We start from the raw sequence: 26,487 nt of genomic DNA, 5'->3' as shown, positions 1-26,487 counted from the left end.
TGCACCTTCCCATCGGCACCCCGTTTCCTCTTGTAGATCCATTTGCAACCTATAGGTTTTACCCCATTAGGATGATCTACAAGATCCCATACTGAGTTGAAGTACATCGACTCCATCTCGAGATCCATGGCTTTGACCCATTCATCCCAATCAACATATCCATTGCCTTCTGATAAGACAATGGATCCTCAACCTTGTCATCGACTACCATAGCCAAGATTTTCGTGAAACCCATATAACGAACAGATGGGTTCGCAACCCTCCCACTACGTCGAGGTTCCCTCAACTCTTGAGGTGGAACTGACCTACCAGATGAACTTCCATCAACAACTCTTGCTGATGGAGCAGGCCCTTCAACAACTCTTGTTAAGTTTCAGTAGTTACGTTGGAAAGCTTAGACAACACGATCTTACTACATGGATTGTGCTCCCTCATATGATCCTCCTCCAAGAAGGTAGCGTTCGTTGACACAAACACTCTGTTTTCCATAGGATCATAAAAGTAACCCCCTCATGTACCTTGGTAGCCTACAAAGAGGCATAACCTCGAACGTGGTTCCAATTTCTTTGGATTAGCCTCAAGCACATGTGCTGGGCAACTCCATATGTTGAAGTTACACAAACTAACTTTACGCCCGTTCCACAACTCCAAAGGTGTTCTCACAACACTCTTGAAAGGAACACAGTTGAGGATATACACTGTAGTCTCCACTGCAAAACCCCAAAACGAGTCCGGTAAGGAAGCGTAACTCATCATCGAGAAAACCATGTCCAACAATGTTCTGTTTTTCCTCTCCACTATACCATTTTGCTGAGGTGTACCCGATACTGAGAGTTGGGAAACGATTCCATGTTCTATCATATAGTTCTAGAACTTAAAATCCAAAAACTCTCCGCCTTGATCCGATTGAAGTATTTTAATCCGTCTATCCAATGCATTTTCAACTTCAGCCTTGAACTCTTTAAACTTTGACATAAGTTCTATCTGCTATTTACACATTGCATGCGCCCTAGAAATAGGAATGATGGTATGTGGTCATCTTGTGTTATGTGTGCGTCATTAATCATTTGGACATACTTGAGAGAGTAGTCTAAAGATAGAATCTAGGTTTGAGAGAGTCGAATTAGATCACATAAGCAAGCGTAGAAACTTAGAAATAATTTTTGTCGACTGTTTCGCATAGACATCACATGCATCCTAGAAATAGGAATTATGGCATTATGCATTGAGAAATGTAGTACTGATATTTGTGTATAGCATGATCGCATAACTTGTGCGCAATCTTGCGAAATGTTAGCTAAACCCCTTCTCAACCCCTTCATCGCATACTTATTGTAACTCTACGCTCTCATCACTCCGCGTTCAACTCCGTCGCATAGGAAAAATCTAAATCAAAGCACTATCCACTTCTTTTTCACCACCGCAATAGAATCAAAGAGTCTGTCGCATATCTACTTAGTAGTCCCTGTGTTCGACCTTGGACTTACCAGGAACTTAAGAAGGCTTATACTTGGGCTTTGTTAGAAAAACTTGAATGATCATCGCATAACACATATCATCGCATACTCACACCATCACATCATAATTTTACGCATCAAACTGCTTAGAAGATGAAGCAACATTTGCATCACCTCCCTTCTTCTCCTTACTGTTCAACAAGGATTGGAATGTCTGCAACTTGTTGAGGATAGTTGTAAAGATATATTCCACTTTGTTCAGTATCGCATTACTAATAAAGTGCAGGAAGCTATCGGGCAACGAGTGCAGAATTATGCTAACCTGGTTGCCCTCATCGATGCGTGACCCATTCATCTCCGCCACGTTGAAGTGGACCATCATATTTAACACATGTTCACGAAAAAAGGTGCCTTCCTCCATTTTGAAGTTGAAGATACATTTAACCTCATGCTTGAGTTGTCCAGACGGTTGTCCAAACATTCCCCATAGGGACTCCATGATCTCATGCGCTAAGACCATAGGCTCATGCTTCTTGGCTAAAACATCGTTAAGACTAGCCAAGATATAAGCTCAGACCTTCTCGTTTGCCAATGTCCAATGGTCATAAGCCTCCTGAACATTTCGAGTGGCATTCTGAGGTGGAATAGTAGGACACTCCTCCGTAAGGACGAACCGTAAATCATTGATGATCAAAATAGTAGTGATCGTATGTTTCCAACTAACGTAGTTCTCGTTAGTCAGTTTGTCGGCACTTACTAGAGCTAATGTGGCTGTAGCCATATTTACGTCACTGAAAAACAAACAAACATAATGAGTCTGTGTACTACAACTTTTAGCTCCAATTTTAGTTTTAGCAAAATAGTTTCCATGTACGCTAAGTGAAAAGACATCTATTTCGAAATGATGCCCCAGCGAGGCAGGACAAACATCATCGGTGGGGTGGTCAGATGCCCCTTCACTGGGATGAGACACTCTCAACCATTAGGCAGAAACAACTCTTGTAACTGACCCTAACAGTCACCATTTTTCAGTCTAGAACTGTTAACCTTTAACAATTTCGCGTAAGTATAACGTTTCATTTTCGGCCCTAGAGTCCTGCCCTAATGTGCTCACCATAGGGAAAAAGCAGATTAGGACAAGAGATTAAAACGACCTTATCCTATACAGGAGATTAGATAAAGAGTTGTGCAAAACTACTATCCTATAAGGGGACATTCCCAGAGTGCCTCGAGGTGATGAACAAAAACGTTATCCAACCTAATGAGAGAGACTGTGGGATATTTTGTCCACGTTCTCCCACTTACTATGAACATTCTCTCCATTCACCTTGGTATTGACCTACCCAAACACCATCCTTTAAGGGGACACTCTGATGCTCATATTTATGAAGTGGAAATATGAATGATATGTGTTGATGGAATTGCGTTGTGCACTCAAGTTTCCCAAGCGGAATTCAAGTGTAAATTCCTTTGAGTTTCTTGGTAAGTCCAGGGTCGAACACAGGGACTTGTGAAAATAGATTGCGTTGGTAATTTTGATGAAAACTTTGCTGTAACTAAGTAAATAGTTGGGTTTGTTGTTTGAGTTGATGAAAAAGAAATAAATAAAGGTGGTGGATTTGAGAAAAGACAGTTACATTGATAGATGCAATGAGTATGCGATGAACGGGTTGAGAAGATCTTTAGCTGACGTTACTTGGGAATGCGTCAGACTATGCGATCATGTTACAACCATGCACGACAAATCATTTTCCAATGTAAATGCGATGCTCCTAAATCTAGGATGCATGTGTTGAATGCAAAATGTCCATAGAGCTCATCCCTAAGTCTCTACTCTTGTCCTATGCGATGATGCAAAATGCATGAAAGCAAGGTGACCGCATACAATCATATCCTATCTCTAGGATCCATGCGATGCGTTGATAACAAATAGTGCTCATTCCTAAGTACCTATCTCTCATTTATACGTTCTAATCTGGCTCTTCCGAGTCTAGATTCTAACTTGACCTTCCTAAGTCTAGATCCTGTCCTTAGACTACCCTCTCGAGTATCTCTAATGGACGAATAAAGCATACATAAACAAGATAATCGCAAAGAATGAAGATTCCCTAGTTGTGCTAGCTAAATGCTTCTCAACCCATTCAATTGATTTAGCTACTCATGCGTGAATAACAGAGAGTGAACAGATATAGAGAAAGGAATTCCATTCTTATAAATGAGTTGAGTATAAAATGGCAATGGAAAGTAAAGGTAGAGAGCCTGGTAGGAATTCCTTGCTGACCGAGGCTTTTTACACTGAAATCTCTATTCTAATATAAAGATGTTCCCGTTTCTGCATGCATCAGCCCTCTCTCTGTCCTTGGAGCTCCCAGTGCTCTCCCAAGCTTACCGGAACGATCTACCTGCACAACTTCTTCCTTCGCGTCCGCCTTAAAATGAAAGAAAACTAAGAACACAGACGTGCGACCTGTGGAACAAAAGATTGTAAAAATGGTGAACCCCTTTTCTAAAGAATGCACTTGGTATTTATGGAGCATCCGTGGTGAAAGGCGACTTCTCTCTCCTGGTTGTACAGATGAGACAACTTTAATTCCTAACTGATGCACCACATAATTGTCACCGATAAAGCTGAATGTACTTTATGACCATTATCGGCTGTCAACTTAATTTGGATTCGATTGTCATTAGCTTTCTGTCCCATCGCTCTTAATTATCCTTTCACCCGGATACGTCCACCATGTTGGGCTGACCAAGTTGTGGCAATCCTTCTCGAGCGAATGTTTGCGAGCATGATCAACGCAAAGCCTTGCGGTGAAGTTGCGCTCGACCGATGATTTCCTATGATCGTAATCTTGCATTGCGTTAACGTATATTCTGCACAAAAATACAAAGATCAACTGTTCTAATGCACTGAATGCATGCGTCCACAGTATTATAGAATTTATGCTTAATGGATGCAATTTAACATATTTCATCAATGCAATCCAACATTGTTTAAGAACTTAGCACTATGATAACGTGCATTTCTACCCGTTATCACACCCCCAAATTTAAACAATGCTTGTCCTCAAGCATATGCTAAAGATTCCTTTAGCAAGTCAATCGCAAAGTTCTTTTCCTAGATTTCTCAAGAATACTTCGTTCAAATCCTATATACCAGAATTTCCTTAAGTCTTATTCAAGTCTCTTCTTAAAATATTTCTAAGACCTAGGGACTGCAAGCTTACCTTTCAAAAGGACGTTACTAAATTTCGGAACATCACATGATTTATTTCAAAAAAGAAAATTTTTTTCCAGAGTGTCAAATGATTTTATCCTTGCATAAAAATTTTTCTTCATTGCTATTTTTTTCTGATCTTACGCTGATCCAAGTGCCTTGCCTTCGTTTTGGCTTGCCCCCACGTGTGTCATGCAGACATCCAACTACGAGCAATGCACTCTTTCTCAGACTAAACTCATATCGATTTGGCAGTGGAGTTGCGGTCATTGATTTATGCGTTGATCCTGGTGACTTACTTTCGTTTTGGCTTGCCCCTACGTGTGTCATGCGGACATCCAACTACGGGTAAGTGTCTTTCACAACTTAACGCTTATCAACATGGGTTTTCCATTGCGTTTACAGTGGAGTTGTTATTCTCAAAATATATATATTGTTTTTGTTTTTTTTTAAGAAAGAAATAGCAAGGTCGAAAATAAATACTCACCCCCAAATTTAAAATGCGGCAATGTCCTCATTGCTAAAAGATAAAAATAAGTCATGCGATGGTCATAGAATGCGTTGTAAGGAAAGTTTGAAAGAAAGCTAGCAAACCCCTAACTTCGAGAAATATTTCATGAGGTGACTATCTTAAGACTAAGTTGACTCTAGTATATATGAAAGAAATAGAAGCATATTTGTCATCATTGAAATCATACTTGGCAAAGAACAGAATGCGGTAAACTACTAAATTTATCTATGTCAAATGATTGCGGTGATAAGACTTTTAAAATTAACATGCGATGTGATAGCACAATATTTGAAATAAAGATAGGGAAGAGCACACCCCCAAATTTTGCGCTATTGCCCACATTGTGTACTGACGCATCCTTCCTTACGGCGATCTATCTTCTATGGATTGCGGTGATGGATTGAGATCATTTGCTTCTTCTTGTAACATCTCCGCAATCCTGTGCCTTAATCATTGTAAACAGACAAAGAGAGGGTCAAATGATTTAAAACAAAACAACAATTTTTTTTTTAGAGAAAGAAGTAAAATTCAGTAAGATTTAGATAGCTAAATACTAGTAAACGAGACAAAGAAATAAGAGTTCAAGAATCATGTAGGGGGGTAGTCCGGGTCTTTCAGCTTCACGAAGACTTTTTCTGGCTGAAAATCACCTCCACAATATGCTTTAACTCGTTGTCCATTAACCTTAAATATCCGACTGCCATCCTCAGTGATCAGCTCCACCGCACCATGTGGAAATATTTCTTTAATGATGAAGGGACCGGACCAGCGTGATTTTAGTTTTCCCGGGAAGAACCGCAGTCTTGAATTGAAGAGTAAGACCTTTTGCCCGACTTGGAGGTTCTTACCGCATATGCGTTTGTCATGCCAGTGCTTGGTGCGCTCCTTATAAATCTTCGCATTCTCATATGCGTTGATCCTCTATTCTTCTAACTCGACCAGCTGCATTTTCCGCACATCTCCTTTTTTCTTCAAATCAAAATTTAGCTTCTTGACTGCCCACAGTGCCTTATACTCTAGCTCCAAAGGCAAGTGACACGCCTTGCCAAATACCAACGCATAGGGAGACATACCTATTGGTGTTTTAAATGCGGTCCGGTATGCCCACAATGCATCGTCAAGTTTCGTTGCCCAATCTTTCCGTGAAGGCTTTACTACCTTCTCAAGTATCAACTTAATTTCACGATTGGATACTTCAACCTGACCATTCGTTTGTGGATGGTATACGGTGGCCACTTTGTGGAGGATGTTGTACTTGTGCATCAGCTCTTTGATATTATGATTGATAAAGTGGGATCCTTCATCACTTATGATGGCACAAGGAGTGCCAAAACGAGTGAAAATATTTTTCTTCAGGAATTGGGAGACTACGCCGCATCACTTGTGGCACATGCTATTGCCTCTACCCACTTGGAGACATAATCGACGACCAATAAAATGTAATGCTTGCCATACGAAGGAGGGAATGGTCCCATGAAATCAATCCCCCATACGTCGAATAATTCCAGCTCCAAGATAGTGTTCATTGGCATTGCGTTTTTCCATGAAATGTTGCCTGTGCGTTGACACCGATCACATTTCATTGCGTAGTCAGCAACATCCTTGAATAATGTGGGCCAAAAGAATCCACTTTGCAAAACTTTGGCTGCAGTGTGCTACCCTCCAAAGTGCCCACCATATGATGAGTCGTGGCATTGTGATAATATGCGTTTTTTAGCAGCATTCGGTACGCATAATCGAATAATCTGGTCTGCACCTCTCGTATACAAATTTGGCTCATCCTAATAATAATGTTTGCATTTGTGCTTGAGCTTCTTCTATTGATGATAGGTGTAATCTTTAGGAAATTGCTCATAAACCAAATAATTAACGATGTCCGCATACCAGGGCAATTCTTTTATGTGGAATAGCTGCTCATCCGGGAACACGACACTCACTTCAGTCTCATTGCGGTCAACTTTAGGATTTTCCAGTCTAGACAAATGATCCGCAACCTGATTCTTTATCCCATTCCGGTCAATTATTTCGATATCAAATTCTTGAAGGAGGAGAACCCATCTGATCAACCTCGGCTTTGCATCCTTCTTTGTCATTAAGTATTTGATTGTCGAGTGATCAGTGTGGATGAGTACCTTGGTTCCCAATAGATATGCCCGGAATTTTTCCAACACAAAAATCACAGCTAGGAGTTCCTTCTCTGTGCTGGTATAATTTATTTGTACAGGGTTTAAAGTTTTACTCGCATATGCGATGGGGTGCAAAATTGTTTTTCTCTTTTGCGCTAAAGCTGCCTCCATCTGTAAACCTCGAACTCTAAGTTTCTTAGATAAGCATGTTTGCTAAAGGAATGTTATAATAAATATTTAACTAATGGGAATCTATGTATATTTATAGGAGTTGGGGAGATAGGAAAGAAAAAAAAATCATATGAAATGAGGTAGCTCATTTATTAGTTTGGCTGGAGGCACTAAATATGGGTGATGTGGCAGTTTAATCCTTGAACTCAGGAGGCGACAGGAAGATTAAAAGGAAGTGAAACTTCAAAAGCATGGTTTTGGCAATTGGCATGAGAAAATTTAGTGAAATCAATGCCATTTGAAAGCTGGGAGAATCTAATTTTCGAGGTTTTCTTGTCGGAGAAAGATTGCAAGAGGAGAAGAACAAAAAGTGAAGAATTTGTAAAAGAGGCAAAATCTCAGATTAATCGGGGCTCGAGGTGAAGATTGGAAGCTCCAGGCCGAACTATATGATATTTTCGGATGAAATTTTAAGGTAAGACAATTACTCAATTCTAAACAAGTTTGTAGAAGGAGGTTTCTTGAAAAGAGTTATGGATTTTGAGTTATAAATTTTTGAATTTGAAATAGAGAATCTGTGCAGAAGCAGACAGCTGCTTGGGAAGAACAAGCAAACAACTCACCATAGAGAGCGAGAGCGAGATAAAGGGCATGAGGATCTCACTCAGGATGATAATCTCGTTAATTTTGTGTTGAAGATCTCACTCAAGAAGGAAATCTCGCTGGAATTTGGGCTTAATCTCGCTGGTAAGGTGAGTATCGTTAAGATGAAAGTTTGCTAGGAAAAGCTTGATCTCGCTCATGATGAGGAACTCACCCATGAGGAGGATCTCGCTCATGAGGATCTCGTTCATGAGGATGGATTTACTCATGATGATTATCTCGCTAGTAATGCTGTCTTTGTTGATGAAAGCTCCATTAGTAAATGAACTATTTGAGGTATTTTGCTAAGAATTCTAAGTAGTTTAACCGGGAATTATGTCCTTTCAGGCCAAAAAGAGCTAGGATAGGCATATAAACCATTAAGAGGCCGACGAGTTGTGAGTGACTAAGTGAACTTAATGTTTTAATACTTATGCATATAAGGTCAAGTAAGTTACAGTAATGTTAATGATGAATTTACACTCCCTCAAGCAACAAATAGTTGAAGAATAGCTTAACATATGTTCCCCGGCTTGTATATGTGTAACACAGGCCAAGGTATGTGGTGAAATCATTAAAGTTAAGTTTCTAATGTTGAAATATGCTTCCTAGAGGAAGGCTATAATAGAATGAATTCTTGTGTAAATGACATGCAGGGAAACTTAATTTAATACGATGAAATAACCCGATACCGAAGGACATGGAGAAGGTATCGGGGTAATAGTACCTAAGGTATTGACGGTACTTAGAAAACTCCACGTGCACGTAGGTAGTTCTGAATGAGAGGCCGAAGTATGGGTCTCCTAGGCCATACATCATCAAAGGGAGGCCGAAGTATGGGTCTCTTGGCCGGTAAAAGACGTTGGGAGCTAGAGCGTTATAGGCTCGTTCTCAACTAAGGAATAATGATGTTAATGATGCCTAAGAATAGTTGTAAATTATGTTTAGAGGAAGTTTCTTGAGATTCTCATCAGTATATTCACATGTTTATAGTGATGTAATGCATGATGTAATATGATTCTATAGTCACTCACTGAGCTACTAGCTCACAGATTTTCTATGTTTCCTTTTTCAGGTAGCGGTCAGATTCCTCAAGGTTGATCCTACTGCTGTTTGCCACTGAAAGGCCCGACTTGTTAAGGAGAACTTAGGTTGATGGCCTGTTTATGTACACATGTTTTGAGAGGGACTAGGACTTTGTTAGAAATGTTTAGGGCCATCTGTGAATATTTTGTTGTAAATGTTATGTCATGGCTGTATGCATGTGTTTATATAATCCTTGTAGAACCTTAGGAGGCTTGCTGTATGCGTATACTATTAATGTTTAAAATAGGTTAGTATTTAGATTAGAAGGCTTTGGTGGTGGGTGCTGGCAGTAGGGCTAGTAACTACCACGGTCATATCCTCTTTTAGATTAAAAGGGTAATCTGGGAGGGGGTGTGACAAGTTGGTATCAGAGCATAAGTTTTTGGGAATAGAAGGGAAAGTTCATGCATAAGTCTAAGTCCCTAAAGTGTGAGTCCCTAACATGTGTACATTGTATTAGGTGAAATGCCGAGGCAAAGTGGCAGACAGTGTAAGCAGACAGGAGGCAGGAATTTTGACCCTACCAATAAGGGCTCGGAGGTTAGAAAGAATGCATCGAGTGGGAAAAAGAAGGTGATAATCTAGTGGGTCAGGAAACGACGTCTGAGGGAGAGTCTAGTACTCCCTAGGCAAGGACAGATTCTCAGCTAGAAGATATAGTTTTTGACAGGATAGCGCAGAGGCTAGCAGCCAGTGTGGGCTCAGTACGAGCAGACCTAGAGAAGAAATATGGAATTGAGAGGTTTAAAGCCTTAGGGGCTGTGACATTTGAAGGTATAGCAGACCCGGCTGAAGCCGAGTTATGGCTGGATGTAGTTGAAAAATGTTTCAATGTTATGAGTTGTCCAGAGGACAGAAAAGTAGGGCTAGCCACCTTTCTACTACAAAAAGAAGCAGAGAAATGGTGGAAAGTGATATCCGCCAGACGAGCCAGTACAGATGCAATGTTATGGCCTGAGTTCAGGAAGGCCTTTGAAGACAAGTACTACCCCAGCTCGTTCCGAGATGCAAAAAGGGATGAGTTCCTCAGACTAATGCAGGGAACAATGTCAGTGGCAGAATATGAGCAGAAATTTATAGAGTTATCACAGTATGCTCTGCCGATTATTGTTGAGGAAAGAGATAGATGCAGGAAATTTGAACAAGGCTTGAGAAAAGAAGTCAGAACTCCGGTGACATCTACGGCTAATTGGCTAGATTTTAACCAATTAATAGAAATGGTGATATGAGTCGAGCGGAGTTTGGTAGATGATGAGCAATTGCCAAGGGGCAATGAGGCAGTAGTAGGGCCTAGAGACAGGGGATCTCGACCTCCAGTTGCAACTCAAACTAGTGGAAGCCAATTCAAGGGTACAAGTTGGCAAGGATCCAGGAAAAGGAAATCGAGACCCTCGGTCAGTGCAGTTAGCCGTCCAGAGATGCCACGAGCTGATGAGTCGGTAGCCAGCACAGCAGGATACCGATGTGCCCTAGTTATGGCAAGAGGCATCTTGGAGTATGCTATAGTGACAGGTGAACAGGGACACCCCAACCACACAACAGATAATCTCCCAGACAGTTAACCAACCAAAGGGCGCTAGTAATCGAGGCGAAGGGTCAAGGGGTGCTAAGCAGAAGAATGTCATAAGTCGACCCCAGCAGTAGGGGCAAGTGTATGCCATGACACACTAGGAGGCAGCAGAGTCTCTAGATGTTATGATCTGTAATGTCATATTATGTGGGCAGTTTGCTTATGTTTTATTTGACCCTGGTGCCACACATTCATTTATATATAGCATGTATGCATCTAGTATGGATAGATTGGTTGAGCCTATGCCTGAAGAGTTATTTATCTCTACCCCTTTGAGAGATGTGATAATAGTAGATAAATGTTATAATCATAGTGAGATATTGATCAATGGTCAGGACTTCTATGTTGATTTACTTCCCTTAGAGTTGTTGGAGTTTGATGCTATCCTGGGGATGGATTTTCTAAGTAAGTATCGTGCTTCAGTAGACTGTTATAAGAAGGAGGTAATGCTCAGAAAATCAAATGGCCAGGATGCAATGCTGACAGGAAGCAAAAGATTAATCGCGGGGAATCTGATATCAGCAGTGAGAGCTCAGAAGCTGTTGAGCAAGGGATGTAAAGCCTATCTGGCTCACGTAGTGGTTTCTCAAGGGAAAGAGCTGAACCCAGAAGATGTCCCTGTGGTAAATGAGTTTTGGGATGTATTTCCTGAGGAATTATCGGGATTGCCACCCGACAGAGAGGTGGAGTTTACTATTGACTTAGTCCCAGGAACAACTCCTATATCGCAGACACTGTATAGAATGGTGCCAACTGAATTAAAAGAATTAAAGGTTTAGTTGCAAGAGTTAATTGACAAGGAATACATTCGACCTAGTGTATCGCCTTGGGGAGCTTCGGTATTGTTTGTAAGGAAGAAAGACGGTACACTTAGATTGTGTATTGATTATAGGCAGCTGAATAAGGTAACAATTAAGAATAAATATCCGTTACCACGCATTGATGATTTGTTTGATCAGCTAAGAGGAGCCATAGTGTTTTCAAAGATAGACCTGAGATCGAGCTATCATCAACTGAAAGTGAAGGAAGCTGACATTCCTAAAACCGCATTTAGAACTAGATATGGACATTATGAATTTTTAGGAATGCCATTCGGATTGACAAATGCTCCTGCATTATTCATGGATTTTATGAACAGGATATTTCATCCCTACTTGGACCAGTTTGTGATAGTATTCATTGATGACATATTGGTATATTCTGGCAGTAGGGAGGATCATATAACCCACCTGAGGATAGTATTGAAGACGTTGTGAGATAAGCAGTTGTATACTAAGTTCAGTAAATGTGATTTTTGGTTAGATTGGGTTGTATTTCTTGGGCATGTTGTCTCAGCAGATGATATTAGTGTAGATGCCCAGAAGACGGATGCAATAGTTAATCGGGAATGACCCACGACCATTTCAGAGATATGTAATTTCTTAGGTTTGGCAGGTTATTACCAGAGGTTTGTGGAGGTTTTCTCTAAGATAGCTCTTCCGTTGACGAACCTGACCAAGAAAGGCATGAGGTTTGAATGGTCGTCGGAGTGTGAGCATAATTTTCAGGAGCTGAAACAAAGACTAGTATCAACACTAGTGCTTACCTTGCCTGTTCCAGGTAAGGAATTTGAGATTTATTGTGACGCATCCCGACAAGGATTGGGATGTGTGTTGATGCAGGATGGGAAGGTAATTGCATATGCCTCTCGTCAACTTAAGAAGCACAAAAGCATTTATCCTACGCATGATCTGGAGTTGGCAGCAATTATTTTGGCTCTGAAGTTATGGAGACATTACCTATTTGGAGAGCGCTGCAGAATATTTACAAATCACAAAAGTTTAAAATATATCTTTGATAAAAAAGAGTTGAATCTAATATAAAGAAGATGGATTGAATTGATTAAAGATTATGACTATTCCATCGAGTACCACCCTGGTAAGGCTAATTTTGTAGCGGATGCACTATGTAGGAAGGCCATTATTGGTTCAATAAGAGGAATGCTATTGCAGGAGTTCAGGAATTCTAGAACCGCCTTATCAGTGGGACCGTCAGGAGGAATGATAGCTACTTTCCAGGTAAGGCCTACCTTAGTAGAAAACCTCAAGAAAGATCAGTTGAAAGACCCTGATCTTCAGAGGATTGTGATGATGTAAGTAAGGGCATCAGAGTTGACTTTCAACTGGGAACAGACAATGTACTAGAAAAGGAGGGGAGAATGTGTGTGCCTAATAAGCTACAGCTTAAATAAGCCATTCTGGAGGAAGCATATAGTTCTGCTTACGCTATGCATCTAGGAAGCACCAAGATGTATAGAACCTTGAAAAGATCTTACTGGTGGTCTGGGATGAAGAGAGACATAGCAGAATATGTGGATGATGTATAATCTGTCAACAAGTAAAACCTGAAAGATAAAGACTAGCAGGATTACTCAATCCACTCCCAGTGCCTGAGAGGAAGTGACTTTCTATTTGTATTTCCTAGGATGCCCTCAGGATACGATGGCATTTGGGTAATAGTCGATAGACTGACCAAGACAGCCAAGTTTATACCAGTAAAAGTTACTTTTACACTAGACCGTCTAGCTAAGATTTATGTGGATAGGATAATTAGTCAATATGGAGACTCGAGGTTTACTTCAAAATTTTGGCCTAATGTACAGAGGGCTATGGGCACTAAATTGCATTTCAGTATGGCTTTTCATCCACAAATAGATAGACAGTCAGAAAGGACTATACAGACACTAGAAGATATGTTAAGAGCTTATGAATTACAATTCAAGGGAAGTTGGGATACACAATTACCGTTAATTGAATTTGCATACAACAATAGCTACCATTCTAGTATCGAAATGGCTCCCTATGAAGTATTGTACGGTCGACCTTGCAGGACCCCACATTTAATTGTCTAAAAATTGACAACGACATCAAATTTATGCTGGCCCCCAAATCACACAGGGCTTGCCCAATATAGAGTCCTCCTATGGAGCAAGGAATGGTGAAGCTCCCAGGATCGCTCATCTTCGATGGGATTATGGATTTGGAACTTTGTGTTAATGCCACCATGGCAAATATTCCAGCACCCCTCTTCTTAGTTACCATGTCCTTTAGAAACTTGGCGTAGGCAAGCATTTCCTCAACGACTTCACTGAAAGGAATGTTAACATGTAATTGCTTTAACATAGATAAGAATCGTTGGTACTGTACCTCTTCATTTTTCTGCTTACTTAGTCTCTGAAGGAAAGGTGGTAACTGAACTTTCACGGTTCCCGTTTCAGTTGGCTTCGAGGTTGATGCAACCTCAGGTTTTTCTGCTTCATTTTCTCTTTCTTCTTCTTGCGTTACTGCAATCTCAGGTTCAGCTGCAATGGAAGTTGTTCTACTATGCTCATTCTTTTCTCCCTCCACAGTCTTCCCACTGCGCAATGTCACAACCTGACATTACTCCTTACCTGATCCCCCCTGAGTTGTGTGGAAGTTCGGTTGAACTTGGCAACGCCTCTTGTGACTTACTTTTCAGCTCACTCGCAATTTGGCCCATCTGTAATTTAAGATTTCGGATAGACGTAGCCTGACTTTGAAGCACCGTATCGTTTTTCTCTATATATTGCTTCAATAGGCTCTCCAAAGAAGAGGATTGCGTTGGTTGTTGTGAGCTACTTTCTTGATTGCTCGGTTGACCGTTGTTGCGTTTAAAGAATCCTGGTGGCCCTTCTTTTTGCACCACAGGTTGAAAATTTTGTTGTTGATTCTTCCAAGCAAAATTGGGGTGGTTTCTCCACCTGGGATTTTAGGTGTTTGAAAAGGGATTATTTTTCACAAAGTAGACATATTGTGGATTTTGCGGGCAATATTCCATCGCATGACCATCACCGCAAGTCGCACACCTTGCGGTGTTTTGACTGATTGTGTTGATTTGCCCACCTTGCGGTGTTGGGCTACTGATCGCCATTCCTTGGATCAAATTCATCATTGCGGTCATTTAGTTTTGTAATGAAGTAATAACACTGTTGTTTGCGTCAGAGTCTTTGAGTCTCAATCTCTGGTCACTCTCTCTCCAGTTTTCATGGTTCTTGGAGATGCGATCTAGGATATTCTTCGCCTCATCATAAGTTTTATCAAGTAGACCACCAGCGGCTGCCGCATTGGCAGCAGTCTGTGAAGCAGGATTCAAACTATGATAGAAAATCTCCATTTGAAGGTAGTCTGGTAACCCATTATGCGGACAATCCCGGACCAACCTTTTAAACCTCACCCAAGCATCACTGAGCAATTTGTCCATATCTTGTTCAAAATTTGTAATCAGTTTCCTTCGTCTTGCATTCTCGGTAGGTGGAAAATACTTCTTCATAAATTTCTCCACTACCTACTCCCAAGAAGTGATCTCTCCTAGTTCGAGAGAATATGCCCATTTCCTAGCCTGATCATAGAGAGAAAACGAGAATAACGTTAGTCGAACTTCTTCAGCAGAGATGTTCGAGAACACAAAAGTGTTGCAGATTTCAATAAAACTTCGGAGGTGAGCGTGCGGATCCTCGCCACACCTTCCTCCGAATTGACCTGCAGTCTGGATCATCTGTAGCACCACCGGTTTCATTTCGAATTTGCTTCCGTCGAGGGCAGGCCTCATGATTCCCGGAGAGAAATCATAAAGGTTTGGCGATGCATAGTCCCTGATGGGCCTATTGCGATTGTTTGCCAATAGAATCGGATTCGCCATGACATTATTATCATTTGGTGCTCCATTTCCAGGCTGCTCCACTATCTCTTCTTTGTCTGGTTGTGGTTGCTGTTGGCGGTCTCTCAATCTTCGGGTCATAATTCGCCAGAGATTGAGAGTTCTGCAAAGAAATCAAAAAAATTATCGTTAACAAACTATTTTACCGAAGTCCTCGGCAACGGTGCCAAAAACTTGATGCTCGTATTTATGAAGTGGAAATATAAATGATATGCATTGATGGATTTGGGTTGTGCACTCAAGTTTCCTCAGCGGAATTCAAGTGTAAATTCCTCTGAGTTTCCTTGTAAGTCTAGGGTCGAACACAGGGACTTGTGAAAATAGATTGTGTTGGTAATTTTGATGAAAACTTTGTGGTAACCAAGTAAATAAATAAGTGTTGGGTTTGTTGTTTGCATTGATGAAAAAGAAATAAATAAAGGTGGAGGATTTGAGAAAAGACAGTTGCGTTGATAGATGCAATGAGTTTGTGATGAATGGGTTGAGATGATCTTTAGCTAGCGTTACTTGGGAATGCGTCAGACTATGCAATCATGTTACAACCATGCACAACAACTCATTTTCTAATGTAAATGCGATGCTCCTAAATCTAGGACGCATGTGTTGAATGCAAAATGTCCATAGAGCTCATCCCTAAGTCTCTACTCTTGTCCTATGCGATGATGCAAAATGCATGAAAACAAGGTGACCGCATACAATCATATCCTATCTTTAGGATGCATGCGATGCGTTGATAACAAATAGTGCTCATTCCTAAGCGCCTATCTCTCGTTTATGCGTTCTAATTTGGATTCGATTGTCATCAGCTTTCTGTCCCATCGCTCTTAATTATCCTTTCACCCAAATGCGCCCACCATGTTGCGATGACCAAGTTACGGCGATCCTTCTCAGGCGAATGTTTGCGAGCACGATCATCCAAAGCCTTGTAGTGAAGTTATGCTCGACCGATGGTTTCCTATGATCGCAATCTTTCATTGCGTTAACGCATATTCTGCACAAAAATACAAAGATCAACTATTCTAATGTGCTGAACATATGCGATCGCAATATTATAGAATTTATGCTTAATGGACGCAATTTAACAAATTTCATCAACGCAATCCAACATTGTTTAAGAACTTAGCACTATGATAACATGCATTTCTGCTTGTTATCACACTCCCAGGGTGCCACGAGGCTGGGGATAGATCTCACGGTGTGAACACAAAAGGGAGAAACGCGAAGAGGTTTAAATGAAGTATCATATACCCTAAGTACCTCCCACTGAATGTTCTACCTGGGGGTTCATTAACTTAGACCATCCGACTACTGATTTTATCTAAGTCAGTTTAGTTTTCTAAAAAACAACCCTTGTCTTTGAAACCAAACAAGTTCAAGTAGTCCCATTAAACTCTTTAACGAACTGTCCTCAAATTTGCATGCATGCATCAAATCTATCTAATTCACCTTTCCAGGTAGGTTCCCAGGTAGGGGTGTTTCGTTTCCACCAGCTTAAGTACCCTAGCTTAGACAGAACCCGCTTTAGACAATAGGTCCCTTATAGATAGATTTGCTACATATTTAATCTTTTATTAGTCAATTTAATCCTATTAAACTGATTAAAAGATTAAATCTTAGGTTCCTAATCTCATTAGAACCGTGATCTTAGGTCTATCTCCCCTAAGTTTTAAAACACTTTTAAAACCATGATTCAAGCCTAAGTTCACATGCAAGTCTTTCTTATTGATTTTAGTTCTAATTTCCCTTATAACTCTTATAAAAGAAACAACCAAAACCCATTCACATTGCCATGCACAACTAGGTATTTATAACTCTTATAAATTTAACCTATGTGTCATGCTTCATGCAATGTCCATTCATTACTATATATAACACTTATATACTTGGTAATGAACTAAGCAAGCATGCTTCCATACACCCTTATACTATAACACTTATAATATAAAGATGACGTATGTCTATGCTTAATGCATGCATAAATATAACTCTTATATTAGATGATGTATAAACATGTTCTTATGTAATTTAAGTCATGCAAACTACTATATCATATCACTTACTATATAGAGATGATGCATGACCAATGCATAACCTAAGGTGGGATATCAAATATATGGCATACCATATGACATATAATCAAACATACATCTTATGTACATTCATAGAACTAATGAATCGGGATGATTGAGCCTAAAAAACCGGAAATTAAAATTCTATCTATTACATAAATCCATCGAGCAAACTGATTCACAGGCGAACCGGGTCTTGAACTGCCCGGGCAAAGCCTCCCTGATCGAACTGGCCGAGTAACCACGATCGCATAGCTATGATCGAGTACCATTTACAATGCGATCAATTATGAGGCACTCAATCGTTTAGCGCACTAACATTAAATATACAAGTCTAAACGATTGTTTAGACGATGACGTTGCTATGAAGCACGATCGTCTAAACAACCATAGAACAAGTGCTTAAGTAACTTTTACTACACGATCATGTAGTCAGTGACTAAGTGATGAAGCTTGCTGAACTACACAATCGTTTAGTGCGTGCACGTTCACCTTGCTGCCAAGTATCTCATACTCAACGATCGCTTACCCCATCATTTACACAATCTGACCAACGCTTGGTCTTCTTTTTCCTCGAAGTATAGTGCAGCTCCTTACCTTGAAGCTTCATCACGAGCGACTCACACTAACTCAAACACTTTGAATTACATACTCGATAGCAAGTTAATACGCCCAAAAACACAGAGGCCCTTACAATTAACTTTAAATGTAAAAAGAATTAAAGAACCAAAGGCAACCATCCCAGAAACTCCATTAATCCACATCCACAAACATATTTAACACTTAAACAGAATGTAGACATGTTTTACCCACCAAGAATGCAAATGCTATTCTATACATCAATGGATTTGGAATATCAGAACTTGGCTCTGATACCAAATGAAGGAACTCTTATCAAAGAGAACCTTTGAGCGGAAGAAAGATCGTTCCAAATTTATAATGACAAAATTACAAGCATTCATAAACATACACAGTAGTTATGCATTTAAGAACAAATTACGGCATGCTTTTAACAATAAATACACACGAATGAGAGACTTACCTTTGAAGACTTTTCTTTTGTTTTCCTTTTGCTCTCGTCAAGAAGTGGGACCTACGCCTCTCGCTATCGCTGCAATCGTCTACCCAAATCTCTCACTATCGCTCAGCAAACAAACAATATTCTCCATGAACAAACAGCCTCTCGGACACCACCACTCAGTGACCTTGGTATTCTCGAAGTGAGCATCCAGGAGGTGTGGGCGCTGTTGGATTTGGTAGAGGGAAGGAGGAAACAACAATCGTAATCAAGACCAAGCAAGTGGGAGAGGTTTGTGTCTATCATATAGACTTGTGCTTGATCGTTTAGAAAAGGTGCACGATCGTTTAGTAAAACAGGTTTGGTCGTTTAGACAATCGTTTAGTGAATCTCGCTTAGGTGCACGATCACTTAGTAAAAACAACACGATCATTTAGGAAACAGCGCGTGACATGATCGTTTAGGAAACATTTGAGGCTATCTTGTAGGCTCTCGTGAGCTAAACGATAGGCAGTGTACAACCAATCAAGAGATAATGCGATTCCTATCCAAAATGAAATTTTTTTCATTTTATACTTCAGTTATGAGAACTAAATAAAACTTCCCACTTTCACGTATAGTTAAGAAGAAACCACCAACAATTATCTCATAATTGTTTTAATTATAAATAAATATAATAACTAACTTATCATATTATATTTATAACCTATAGTTTTAATATCACATCATATGCAACATTTAAACCATAGTCCTTTTCTCCTTTACTTAATATAAATCATATTTATATCAAATCCTCCAATTAATGTAGAATATCATGTCAACTATATCATATATAATTGAACCAGTGTAATCATATCATATATAATCAAACTCCCTCTTGCCAATTTGAACACTTCAAACTGACCCAAAAAATTGATTCTCAACTTGAATCCATTGAGCTACGAAGGGGATCTTATGAACCTGTAGCTTGAAGCTCCAACGGTAAGTGAATAGCTAACTAAACTCTTTAGCCACGAGATCCACCATCCGTTAACTGTCAGGCACTCCACTAAAGACCGACAGCTGCACTCTTCAACTACAAATATATTTCCGTGTCCTTCGGATATAACTAGTCAATAGTACGATAACCCTTCACAGATGCTCGTAAGTACAGTTGAGCCAATTTACTGTTTTGCCCCTGTGGTTACATCTAACTTCTTAAATACCACTGATCCCTCTAATGAACAATACATCATAGTCCTATTATGAGTGGACACCTCTCGGGCCTTGAGAAGGTGTATAGCGCCACATCGTTCAAGCACCGGAATCAACCCTTAAGGGAGCAATCTATCTACTTACCCCTTCTTCGGGGAAGGAGTTTCGTGTGTAGATGAGTTCCTAACTCCCCAATCAGACGAATCCCCAAAATGGTAGGTTTTAGTCGGTGATCTAACCACTCGCACCCATGCAAATCAAAGAACTTTCCTCAAAGGCAGAAGTTCCCAACTCACTCAGGATTAAGGTCATGTTACCTATGGTCATCCTAGTGAAGTGAAGTTTCTGTCATGAATGACGTTATATAACGAGACTAAACACTTCGTGGTCCGGTCTTATACAAACTCCTTTGTATAGGACACCCTTGTTAGCATGTCTCCACATGAATGATCAGGATCAAACCATCTGTAGCACGTCACAACACTTGTAACTATCTTAAAAGTGGGTCACATCCGTAGTGTCACCAGGATAAGGTTTCCCTCCTATATTCATACACTACAGACCAGTTTTGTCATCACTTAAGGCATGATCCACATGTATGTCTCCACATACATGCTTAAGTTACAACGACAACTAGGGATCTTAGTTTATTGGTTTGTGGTAAAGCAAATAAAACATCTCATGTTTCATAGACAACAGTGAAGAAAATATCTCATATCATTACACCACAAGCGTTTGTTCAATACTAGTGTTTACAAACTACAGGACCCAATGAGAGTTCAGGGCATCAACCCCAACAATTATTTGGTCAATAATTGTCTTGCTTCAGTGAAGGAATTGTTGACTACCCTATGGTAGTAACTATTCGAAACACTAAAGTATCGTTGCAAATAAATAAATATTTTTTGGGTACTTTATTTTTTTTTGCTAAAATTGGATTTAGATGCATAAAGTTTAATAGAATTTGTTTAAATTTTCCAGCAATGTCGAATTCAATTATACAACTTCTTGCTTCCGATAAATTTAACGGTGAAGTATATTCAAACTGGAAATCCAAGTACGATATTAGTTGTGGATGATTTGAGGTTTGTGTTGGGGACATCTATGATCGGTGGGTTAGGGCTAACGAATAACCTAGGCTTATATCTTAGCAAGTATATCCGATGTACTTAATAAAAAACATGAGGTAACACTTCATTAGATTCAGGCACCACTAATCATGTTTGCACTTTTCTACAGGAAACTAGTTCTTGGAGACAACTTTCTAAACAAGAAATGACTTTCAAGGTGGGAACGAGTGAAGTCATTTTAGCTCATGCAGTGGAAGATGTCAAGCTATTTTTTGGAGAATCTTTCATCTTACTTAGAAATGTATATTATGTACCTAAGATGAAAAGAAACTTAATCTCCATTTCCTATCTGCTAGAAAATATGTACAGAATATCCTTTGAATCTAATGAAGTGTTTGTTTTTTCAAGAGGTGTTCATATTTGTTCTACAAGACTCGAAAATAACTTGTACATATTAAAACCAACTGAAGCAAAGGCCATTCTAAATATAGAGATGTTTAAAATGGCTGAGACTCAAAATAAAAGATGGAAAATTTCTCCTAATGCCTATCTTTGGCACCTCAGACTTGGTCACATTAATCTCAATAGGATTGAGAGATTGGTAAAAAAACGGTCATCTAAGCCAGTTAGAAGATAGTTTTTTACCTCCATGTGAATCATGTCTTGAGGGAAGAATGACAAAAAAATCTTTTTCTGGTAAAGGTCTTCGTGCCAAAGAACCTCTCGAACTTATATATTCAGATCTATGTGGTCCGATGAGTGTAAAAGTGATGTGTTATTTTATTTAATGTGGAAAATGGATGATATGCGTTGATGGAATTACGTTGTGCACTCAAGTTTCCCCAGCGGAATCCAAGAGTAAATTCCTCTGAGTTTCCTGGTAAGTCCAAGGTCGATCACAGGGACTTGTGAAAATAGTTTGCGTTGATAATTTTCTTATGAAAACTTTGCAGTAACCGGTAAAATAAATAAGGTTGTTGGTTTATTGTTGCGTTAATGAAAATAATAATAAATGAGGCAGAGTTTGAAAAGAGTTGGCAACGGAAAATACATTGAATATGCGGTGAACGGGTTGAGAAGGGTTTTGGCTAACACTCCTTAGGTTGCATTCATGCCTTGCGATAATGCAACATGCATATAATAGTAAACCACCTCTCGATGTGAATGCCACGGCTTCTAAGGCTAGAACGCATGCGATAAATATGCGATAAGTCTACAGGGTTTACACATAAACCTCTATTTCTATTTATGTGATGACATTCACACAAATATGCGACCACAAAATATCATTCCTATTCCTAGGATGCATGCAATGCAAGTTGACAAACAGAGCTTATCTCTAAGTCCCTATTTCTTGTTTATGCAAGCCTAATCTTGCTCTTTCAAGTCATCAGATTCTAACCTATCTCTCTAGAGACATTAGGTTATTTCTTTAGATTCTTTCTCGAGCAACTCTAAAGGGATGTTTCGCGCAGCATAAAACAAGACAGTTGCAAGCGATGAACTTCCTAGATCATGTTAGCTTAGTTCCTCTCAACCCATTCAACTGGCTTAGCTACTCATGCATATTAAGAGAGTGAGCAGATGTAGAAATATAACTTCTATTGAATAGATTAAAGATGAAGTACAGAATAACAATGCAAGTATAGTAAAGAGCCTAGAGCAATTTCTTGCCACCAGGTGTTACACTGTTCTACTCGTGCTCTAAAGATACTCTCGCTTTCGTGAGAGTCAACCCACTCTCTGCTCTTACGCCCCAAGGTTCTCTCTCAAGCTGCCTTGGATGATCTCCAGCGTCCCCACTCTTTTCTAGCTCCACCGTGAAATGGAAAAGAAAACTATGAATAGAGGTGTGAACTTGTAAAGTGATGAAGTAATCGACTGCTTAACCCCTTCTCTGAAGAATGCACTTGGTATTTATAGGGCATCAAAGGTGAAAGGCAGCTTCTCTCTCCTAGCTGTACAGATGGGACAGCCTTAATTCCTAACTGATGCGCCGGATAATTGTCACCGATAAAGCTGGATGTACTTTGTGACCGTTATCGGCTATCAACTTAATTTGGATCCGACTACTGTCAGCTTTCTGTCCCATCGATCTTAATTGTCCTTTCGTCTGGATATGTCCACCATGTTGTGGTGATTCTTTTTGGGTGGATGTTTGCGAGCACGATCAATGAAAAATCTTGCGGTGAAGTTGCACTCGACCGATGTATTCCTATGATCGCATTCTTTGTATTACGTTAATGCATCATTCTGCACAAAAATATAGAGATCAACTTCCCTCATGCGTTAGATGCATGCGACCGCAATATTGTAGAATTTATGCTTAATGGACGCAATTTATCATATTCTATCAACGCAATCCAACATTGTTTAAGAACTTAGTACTATGATAACGTGCATTTCTGCTCGTTATCAAAAAGCACGAGGAGTATATCGATACTTTGTCAGTTTTATTGATGATTACTCGAGATATGGCTACATTTACTTAATAAGCCACAAGTCTGAAACTCTTGAAAAGTTCAAAGAATTTAAGATCGAGACAGAAAATTTGTTAAGTAAAAGAATTAAAACACTTCGATCTGATCGAGGTGGTGATATATGGATTTACAATTCCAACACTATCTAGTAGATCATGGAATTTAATCCCAGCTCACAGCACCTAGAACACCACAACAAAACGATGTTGCAGAAAGGAGAAATCGAACCTTGTTAAACATGGCCCGATCAATGATGAGTTGTGCAAACTGCAGTATATATTCTAAACATCGTTCCTTCAAAAAGTGTTCCAGAAAAATCATATGAATTATAGAAAGGACACAAAATTAGTTTACGTCATTTTCGTATCTTGGGTTGTCTAGCACACATGGTACAAAATCCTAAGAAACTAGAAACACGTTCGAAGTTATGCCTCTTTGTAGGATACCCTAAAGAAACAAAAGAAGGAATGTTCTATGATCCCCAAGAAGACAAAGTGTTTGTATCAACAAATGCTACATTCTTGGAAGAAGATCATATTAAAAAATCATCTACCTCACAGTAAATTAATATTACAAGAAATGACCAAAGATGCTATAGAAAAATCAACAAGAGTTGTTCATCAAACTAGTCCATCAACAACTGTTGTTGTCTCGTCACGTCCGTCTCAAACGTTGAGTATGCCTCGACGTAGTGGGAGGGTTATTCATCAACCTGAACGCTATATGGCTTTGATAGAAACTCAAAACATCATACATGATGATGGATTAGAGGATCCATTAACCTTTAAAAAGGCAATAGAAGATGTTGACAGGGAATAGCAGATAAAAGCCATGGACGTTGAAATGGAGTTTATGTACTTCAATTTGTCTGGGAACAGCAGATTAAACCTATAGGTTGCAAATGGATCTACAAAAGAGAACAAACTGGCAAGGTGAAAATCTACAAAGCCAGACTCGTGGCAAAAGGTTTTACCTAAAGAGAAGGGGTTGATTATGAAGAAACCTTTTCTCATGTTGCCATGTTAAAATCGATTAGAATACTTCTATCCATTGCCACATATTATGAATATGAAATATGGAAAATGGATGTCAAGACAACTTTTGAACAACCATCTAGATGAAAGTATTTTTATGTCTCAACCAGAAGGGTTCATCGAACTCGGACAGGAACAGAAAGTCTGTAAGCTTAAACGATCCATTTATGGGTTAAAACAAGCTTCAAGATCCTAGAATATAAGATTTGATACTGCGATCAAATCTTATAGCTTTGAACAGAATGTTGATGAACCTTGTGTATACAAGAAAATAGTCAACAAGACTGTAGCATTCTTAGTACTTTATGTTGATGACATCTTGCTCATTGGGAATGAGACAAGCTTCCTTGCTGACGTAAAGAGATGGTTAGCAACATAGTTCCAAATGAAAGATTTGGATGATGCTCAATACGTTCTAGGAATACAGATCTTTCAAAATTGAAAGAATAGAACCCTAGCACTATCTCGAGTATCTTATATTGACAAGATGTTGTCAAGATATAATATGCAAAATTCCAAAAAAGGTATGTTACCGTTTAGACATGGAATTCATTTTTCAAAGGAACAGTGTCCTAAGACACCTCAAGATGTTGAGGAAATGACAAGATTCCATATGCATCTGCAGTTGGGAGTTTGATGTACGCAATGTTATGTACACGTCCTAACATATGCTTTGTAGTTGGAATCGTCAGCAGGTTCCAATCCAATCCAGGACATAGTCATTGAACTACTGTAAAAAACATCCTCAAGTATCTAAGGAGAACGAGGGACTATATGCTTGTGTATAGACTAAAGATTTGGTCCTTACTGGATACACTGGTTCTGATTTCCAAACTAATGTAGATTCAAGGAAATCTACTTCAAGATCAGTTTTCACTCTCAATGAAGGAGCTATAGTTTGGAGAAGCATTAAACAAAGTTGTATCGCTGACTCCACGATGGAGGCATAATACATAGCCGCATGTGAAGTCGCTAAAGAAGCAGTATGGCTACGTAAATTCTTGGCTGACTTGGAAGTAATTCCAGATATGCACCTACCTATCACACTGTATTGTGACAATATGGGTGTTGTTGCCAACTCGAAAGAATCAAGGAGTCACAAACGTGGAAAACATATTTAGAGAAAGTACAATCTCATCAGAGAAATAGTACACTGAGGAGACATATCCATGACTATAGTATGAATACTTTAACTTTATATGGTGACATAAACATGATCAAGTTAATAGTATATAGCTGATAACGAGTAGAAATGCACGTTATTATAGTGCTAAGTTATTAAACAATGCAGGTTTGCATTGATAAAATATATAAGATCGCATCCAAAAAGCATTAAGTTTATAACATTGCGATTGCATGTGTTCATAGCATAACAACAGTTAACTTTTGTATTTTTGTGCAGAATATGTGTTGACGCAAAGCGTAAAATGCGATCACAAGAAAGCAACGGTCGAGCGCAGCGTTACCGCAAGGCTTTGCGGTGATTTGCGCTCGGAAGTATCTATTCAAGAAGGATTGCCGCATAGAGCCGGCACAACTTGATGGGCGCATTTGAGTGAAAAGCATAATTAATCACGATGGGACAGAAATTTGATGACGGTCGAGTCCGAATTAAGTTCACAAGCCATTAACGATCTACTATTGCAAGTACACTCAACTTTTCGGTGACAAATATTCGGCGCATTAGACAGAGGATTAAAGCCATCCATTAGTGCAATCATAAGAGAGAAGACACCTTTCACCCTGAAATTCTATAAATACCGAAGACAACCTTCAATAAAGGAGTTCGGATAGTTAGAGAATTTTTCCTTAGATAGATTAGCCTTGTTCTTAGTTTTTCTTTTATTTAAGGCGAAAGTGAGAGAAGCGAGATTGTGCCAAGAGATCATTCTGGTGAACTTGGAAGAGTGTCGGAAGCGTCGAGATCAGAGAGAGGGCCAGCTTCTGTGTAAGCAGGAATATCTTTTGAACAAAATAGAGTTGACAGTGTAAAAGCTTTGGGAAGCAAGGGATTGCTACCAGGCTCTCTATCCTTATCTTCTATTATCATTTTGTACTTAAACTTATCTATAGAAATGGAATTTACTTCTTTATATCTGTTCACTCTCTGTTTATTACGCATGAGT

At 39.5% G+C, this 26,487-nt stretch overlaps 1 long non-coding RNA gene across 5 annotated transcripts in view; it reads left to right on the top strand.

Annotated features, from left to right (window-relative positions):
• Nucleotides 1-26,487, top strand: part of LOC120090032 (uncharacterized) — a 94,023-nt gene that overhangs the window by 5,520 nt on the left and 62,016 nt on the right. The window contains exons 3-5 of one of the 5 annotated variants that reach the window (XR_016524433.1): nt 4,873-5,022; nt 9,200-9,275; nt 9,671-10,051. This is a non-coding gene — a long non-coding RNA (uncharacterized LOC120090032). Of the gene's footprint in view, nt 1-4,872; nt 5,023-9,199; nt 9,401-9,670; nt 10,052-21,016; nt 21,255-25,763; nt 26,451-26,487 lie in introns of those variants that run through there. The other 4 variants (XR_016524434.1, XR_016524431.1, XR_016524432.1 and 1 more) reach the window with 4 other exon arrangements.

The sequence above is a fragment of the Benincasa hispida genome, chromosome 11, assembly GCF_027475165.1.
Source record: "Benincasa hispida cultivar pf3 chromosome 11, pf3_genome.v1.1, whole genome shotgun sequence".
Classification (NCBI taxonomy): Eukaryota; Viridiplantae; Streptophyta; class Magnoliopsida; order Cucurbitales; family Cucurbitaceae; genus Benincasa; species Benincasa hispida.
This window is presented reverse-complemented; position numbering and strand designations above follow the sequence as displayed.